This window comes from Elephantulus edwardii, unplaced genomic scaffold (genome assembly GCF_000299155.1).
Source record: "Elephantulus edwardii isolate Elephantulus edwardi_28Jun2011 unplaced genomic scaffold, EleEdw1.0 scaffold00320, whole genome shotgun sequence".
In the NCBI taxonomy this organism is placed as follows: Eukaryota; Metazoa; Chordata; class Mammalia; order Macroscelidea; family Macroscelididae; genus Elephantulus; species Elephantulus edwardii.
Window position 1 is genome coordinate 2,622,910 of NW_006400070.1, and position 7,626 is coordinate 2,630,535.

Below are 7,626 nucleotides of genomic sequence, written 5' to 3' on the forward strand. Positions count from 1 at the left end.
AGGCAACGAGGAGGTAAAATTATCCCTCTATGCTGATGACATGATAGTATACTTAGAAAACCCTAAAGACTCAGCAAGAAAACTATTGGAGGCAAAGTTTCTGAAGCTTTGTCTGACACTTTGGACTTGTTGCTAGGCAGGACAAGTCCTTGGAGAGGGATGTCATGCTTTGGAAGGTGGAGGGACACCACAAGATAGGACGACCCTTGATGATATGGATTGATTCAGTGACTTGGGCAATGGGGGTAGGTGTGTCAGAGACAATAAGATTTGCACAGGATAGAACAGAGTTTAGGGCTGTTGTACATAGGGTCACTATGAGTCACAGGCGACTCGATGGCACATAACAACAACAGAACAAAGAAAAAAATCACAAATCTAGATATTGAAGAATACCAATCAAATTAAACAATTGTTGAGTTCAATTACTGAAACAGTTTGCTTGTTCTTGCTCTACTTAATGTGGAGCACTGGTTGTCTAGTAGTATGAGATTGCACTGCCAACCCTAATGCACGTGGTTTGAATCCACCACCTGCTTCATGGGAGAAAGATGGCAATATCCTCCTGTGTATTTAAAGTCTCTGAAACCCAGCTGAAGCGTAACCTTTGAGTCAATTCTGACTCGATGATACATAACAACTACCTAATAATGGAGCTCTGATGGTCTAGTGAGTAAAGAGTTTCACTGTCAAACCAAAGACAGGTAGTCAAATCCATCAACTACCTCAAGGGAGAAAGATGGTCAGTCTTTTCCTATATGATTTACAGCCTCTGAAAACTGTTGGAGGGTTAGCTGTGTTGGTTCTTCCTTGATGACAATGAGTGTGTGTGCATCTACCTAATATTTCAGTTACTTCTGATCTTACCTTACACTCACGTTCCCTGAAGGCATCTTTGAATTTCCTCAAATTTATCACAACTGTCTTGCCCAAGTTTATGCTCAGTAAAACTTTGTTGATTATGGTTGGGGGTCGAGTAGGGAAAGAAGAATTTATTACAAGTTTTCTTCTAAGCATATTTCTTCCCTTGAGTTTTTTGTTTTGTTTTCAGAATTTGAGCCTCTACTTACTTTACTGTTTTATTCTATTGTTCCCTATCCAGAGTCTTGCTAACAAGATTCCCAGCTTCTTTGAAAAATGCTTTGAGTATATGTCAGAGATACAAGTGGCATTCACTCTGAAAATATTTTTAGACCAGCTTATGGTGTTTACAGCTAGAGCGATAATTGAAGGCATCATTTTCATTTCAGAAGCATGTAAACAAAAAAGGCTTCTCAGCTTGAAATGAGTTGTCTTTTTAAAACAGTCTAGCCTGGAGGAGAACTGATTCTTACCCTGTATCTTCTGCTTGACATCAGCAGACATCTCCCTACTTAGAAGAAAACTCCATAGTGGCACAGTTTAAATTTAATGGTTTTTTATTTTATAAATTTAAAATAATCTGAATAGGGATATGGAAATGACTTCAAAAGAACAAATGTTGTACAGTGCTAATGTAGCTCTTTCTTGAAAATTTTGTGTTTTTCACTAGACAGGTCACTATTTGTGACTTCTGGTCTATTCTTGCAGAGATTCTGCATCCAACCACATCAGTGTTTTATCCAAATGGCATACATCATCATGCTTCATGTTTTTTGTCAAGTAGCACATTCTCTTGAGAGTGCGATCACATTATTATATATCAATGTGGTTTATTTTTTGGTAATGCAGCATAATGTTTCATTATACACATGGATAATCATTGATTGAATCTGCTTCCACTAATAAACATTTATCTTTTTTTACTACCGCAAGCAATACTGAAATTAATATTCTTACACACAAGCCCTGATGTGCTTGCTGCAGAAGGTCAAAGACTGTAGTTTCCATTATGGATTGAAGCTCAATATCAAGAAGACAAAGCTTCTCACCACTGGGCCAACTGACAGCACCATGATGGATGGAGAAGAGATTGAGGTTGTTAGCAATTACAGCTTGCTCAGTTCCACAATCAACATTCTTGGCATCAGCAATCAGGAAATCAAAAAACGAATTGCAATGGGAAAATCTACTGTCAGGGACCTCTCCAGAATACTGAGAAGCAATGATATCAGCCTAGAGAGTAAGGTACACCTGATGTAGGCTATGGTCTTCACAATTACTTGCTATGCATCAGAGAGCTGAACAATGACTAAATAAGACAAAAAAAATTGATGCTTTTGAGTTTTGGTGATAAAAAAGAGTCTTGAACATACCATGCACCACAAAGAAAACAAATAGGTCTCTCTTGGAGAGGGTGAAACCAAGTTTCTTCTTAGAAGCTAGGATTTTGAAGCTTCGTCACATATTTTGGGCACGTGGCGAGGAGGGATTTATCCTTGGGCAAGGACGTCGACACTTGGAAGGATGGAGGAACAGCACAGGAGAGAAAGACCTCAGAGGAAATTGATTGATAACTGGGACAATGGAAGTAGGTGTGTAAGAGTCAGTGAGATTGGTTCAGGACAGGACAGGCTTCAGAGCTATTGTCCATAGGGTTGTTATAAGTTGCAAGGGACTCAACAGCACCTAACAACAAGAAAAACACACAAGTCACTTTGCACATAGTCTTGAAATAGTCAAGACTGATTTTCCAAGTTAATTTTAATACCAAGAGTCAAAATACCTTCAGTAAATACTGTACATGTTTGCATTCATATCAACAACACTGTTTCTTCATGCTTTCCCCAATCCTGTGTCTTCAAACTTGTCGATCTAGCAATCTGACCATTAAGAAGGAGAATTTCATGTTATATTGCTCTAATTATGAAGGAGTTTAAACACATTTTCATTTGATTTAGTGACTTTGATATTGCCTATGATACAAAGTTACTCATGCTTCTCCTCCATTTTTCCCTATGGGCTATGTACATCTATTATTAATTTGATTTGTAAAATCTCTTACAAGTGAAGGAAATTGCCTTGATATATGTTATGTACTCCAATTTTTTTATATCTCTGTTTGCACTTTGACTATTTAAGGAAGGTTTCTAAAACTGGCAAAATAAGGCTGTATAAGGTTCTTTCTTCTCTTCTTTCTCCTACTTCTCTTCCTCTTTCTCCAACTCTACTTCTAGCATTTCACCCATTATTCTCACAGTTCTGTTTTTTATACACACACACACACACGCACACACACATATAGATAGATATATACTAGTCTATTTACAACATTCAAAATATTGTTTTTGAGAACAGATTACTTAAGGGGTTTGTACACTTCAAGAATGTTTAAGTCATAGTTCTTTAGGGAAAGAGAATGAATAAATACATTGAAAAATTGTATTGCATGCAAATTATAATTCAATAAAGCTTTTCCTCGAAAGACTTTGGCTTAGCTTCAGTGTTGCATGTGCTCCCTTCTCTCTGTCTCATCACTGGTTCTGGGAAAGCCAATTCCTGTGTTGGGAAACCAAGTGGACAGCCTATGGAGAGGTTCATATGGCCAGGAAGTGAGTGCTGTCAACACCATATGCTGAGTTTGGAAGTGAGTTTTCCTGTGACTGACAGCTTCACTGCTCTTCAGAAGAGGCCTTAAGCCAGAACCACACAACTAAGTTGTCCCCATCTTCTGACCTACAAAAATGGTAGAAAATGAATGTCTATTTCTTTATGATGCTCAGTTCTGGGAAATTTTTTAAAAATGTAACAATAGATAGCTAACACATTCCTTACATTGTTTTTAATCACTGCTGAGCTGAGCACAACTCATAGCGACCCTATGAACAAAAGATTGGAGGCCTTTCTATAACTACCATTGTTTGTCCAAGTTCATAGAGTTTCCAGAGGCATATGGTTTAGGAAATGGATGCCACTCCTTCTTCCAAACCTGTCGTAAACTGGGAGCTCCACCAAACACTGTTGACCAAGGGCAGCCACTTTGGCATTTGAGAAACCAGTGTCACAGCAAACCCAGATTACCTCACCCAGCAAATTGATGGAAGAGTGCTGTATGACTTAGAAGAATGCTCTTCCAAAATATGTATTGTACTAAAAAGCATTTCTAAAAAACTTACTGCCTGTAAGTTCACAGTCTCTTTCCTGAGAAGCCTATTCTAAGAGAGAAAGAAAAACTTATAGGTTTCAGAGGGTTTGCGTTATCAGTTGCTGAATAACTGATTGCTCTAAGCATAGATAAAGAACTTATGACAATGGAGTATTAGGAGAGTGAGAGGAAGATACCTTTACTCAGTATACAGCATTACTGGAGGTTTAAGGACAATAATAACTTTCCAGCAACAGAATGAAAAATGGGTTAAATGAAAATATTAGCAATAGAGAGAAGAATTAGAAGTCTGGATAAGAAATAAAGACCATAAGCCACCCTTTAAACTTTGGTGTAAGTTGTTATGTCTTGTCAGATTGGAACCAGCTCACCCTCTCATGGGTTTTCAGAGATTGTAAATCACATGGGAGAAGACTGACCATTGTTTTGCCTATGGAGAAGTTGGTGGATTCTAACTGCATTCCGTTGGCTTGGCAGCACACTTTCTCACCATTAGGCCACCAGAGCGCACCCCTTTGGTGTATGAGACTAGTAAAATAGACCAATTTTATGGGCTCTGTTTAAACAAAAGCTGAAGATCTCTGTTGAGGGATTGAGAAGATTTGGACTAGGATACATTAACATATATATTATAAAGTGGGACGGTGACCTCTCCACCAGACTCAAGGTAAGTGATACATTCTTGTACTGTTTGAGTGGGAACAAAATATTACACAATTCACAATCAACTCAAAGATCATTAGGGATGTTAAAGACAGAATATCCACTAGTGAGAATTCAGCTGAAATGGTATATACCATATATGAGTTGAATGACTGGTCAAGGGTACTTGCATTTCAGTTATTACAGATTGGTCCCAGGACAACAATTAGATAGGGTTTTCTGGTAATCTAGTAGTAAAATTTCCCCTCAATCATGTCTATTTCTCGGAGTCTGTTGTAAAGATCTATCAATATTGCCATGTTCTAATACCTTTTGGGCTCAAACTATCATGTCTTGTATTTGTTTGATTATAATATAAAAGACTCTTTGGGAATATATTGTGATGTCCTACATGCGACAGAACTCGCAGTCAAGGAATCGCTGTTAAAGGAATGATTGTTTGAGAGGGTAATTTTTAAACAACCAACTTCGATTCCATGCTTACATCAAGACTTTAAAATAGAGTTAAGGCTTTGCTTTTAGACTGTCCTATCTAGCTCCAGTGGCTTGTTGTTGTTTCTAACTGCCATTGGGTCTATGATAACTCATAGAAACCGCATGAACAACAGATCTGGACTTTGTCCTATCCTGTGCCATCCTCATCACCTCTTGTATACTTGAACCTATTGTTAAGTCACTATGTTGATCCATTCTGTGAATCTTTCTCTCTTATGGTGATCCTCCAGCTTTTCAAGCATGATGTCTTTTTTGAATGATTAATATGCTATAATATTCCCAAAGTATGTGAGATGAAATGTCATCATCTTTGCCTCTACACAGCACCCTTGGGGCACTTTCTCCAAGGCAGATTTGTTTGTTTTTCCTGGAAGTCCAGGAAACATTCAGCACTCTTCCCCAACACCTTAATTCAAAGGCATCAGTTGTTCTTCCACTATTCTTATTCATTGTCTAACTTTCAGAGACATATGAAGTAACTTAAAAACAACAACAACAACAACAACAACAACAACACATGGCTGGAATCAGATGCTCCTTGTTCTTTAAACTGATCTCATTGTTACTGAGTACCATGGAGAGATCCTTGACAGCAAATTTTCCAATGTAACAAGTCTTTTTGATTTCTTGGCTGCAGGTACTAAGATACACAAGCAATATAAAATCTTTAATGTCTTTGATCTTTCTCCATTTATCATGATATTATTTAGTGGTAAGGAATTGCACTGCCAACCCAAATATGACAACATAAAACAATACATTATACATACATCAAGTACCTCTGGTTTTAGACTCTAACACAGAGGAGGTGTGAAGATTAAGAGTTGACGATTGTAGAAGGTTTAGAACAGTGCCTGGCAGATAGAACCACGATGATAGTTAAATAAACATGTGGTTTACATGTTAGCCAAAGAGTTTACCAGTTGATATTGGAATATTCTAAAGTTTGTGGAGGAAAGGTCACCTCATCTGTGGCATGACAACTTAGAGTCAGGTTTTTATTTTAGGAAACCTTTAGGAAACACAAGTTGACTTGTGTTAGCAATTACCACTCAAGCCTAAAGTCTTGTTCTCACTCTCACATATGGCTTTTCCTTTTAATGACATAAAATTGGCAAAAGAAAAAAACTATTAATTACTAGGATAGGGAAGTGTTTGGGTGGTACAATAAGCATATTCCACTGCTAATTTAAAGGCTGAGATTTTAATCTACTAGGAGGTGCCTGGGTAGAAGAAAAGTTTAACAATGTACTGAGAAATAAGATATTAAAAACTACACCCTTTTAGGTGTTCTGTGCAAGTGGAAAACTACCTTTCAGAAAAATAGTCTACTGGGACCTGAGATAAGACAGCAGGAACTTGCCAGCATAAAATCTCAAAGTCCACTCTCATATTTCCCTATGAATACACATGAGGTCATCATGCATCCAAATATACTTGATCATAACCAATTGTCTTTATGAACAACTCCTTTCCCCTACTAACTTCAGTCTTCTGTCCTCGCATAGAAGTGACTTAATCCCAATGACTTCCAATGCCCTCAAAGTCTCACATGCCTTGAAATGCATTCCCCTATGAATGGGAGAGTATGCTTTGAGGCTTTTAACCTGACAAGTTCCTGCTGTCAAATCTCTCATGTCCTGATGGACTGTTTTTCTGAGAGGCAGTGCACACAGCACATAAAAGGTTTCTGATATTTCAGGTGCCTACTCCAACTAATGGGTCCACCAGATAGAGAGGTTATTGTGTATCATATGATTAGGCAAGTTTCAGATGTCAAGATGGATCAAAGCTATGACTACACAGTCACATAGGAGCTTTCTCAGAATGAATTCCTCAAATAAGCCTTCTAGCTTTAGTGTCCTTTTCTGGTTTTTCCATAAGTGGACCCTAGAATCTTTCATGTATGTGTTTATGTGTGTGGTAAAGCACACACAACATAAATTTGCCATTTTAACCATTTTGAAGTGTACAGTTTATTGACATTAATTGTATTCACAATGTTGTGCTAACATTATCACTGTTTGTTTCTAAAGCTTTGGATCATTTTAGCTATTCTGAACCCATTATGCAGTAACTTCACACTTTTCACCTTTCCAATTCTTAGAGATCTACTTTTTGGTTATGCATTTGTTTATTCTAGATACTTTATATAAACAGTCACTTTCTGTGTCTGACATATTTTATTTAATACGATGTTTTAAAAATTCATCAGTATTGTAACATGTACTTTATCTCTCTTTACTGCTGAGTAATATTCCATTGTATGTACAGGTTACCTTTGGATTATCGATTCTTCTTTTCATGGACCCTGGAATTTTTACTCTAAAAACTCATGCATGGTCTGCACAAATTATTTTATATGAAAAGCCTCATAATTTTGGAACTCTGTGAAAATGAAAGTTAATTTGTGGAGGACCACTGAGTCCATATTCTGGAGTGGA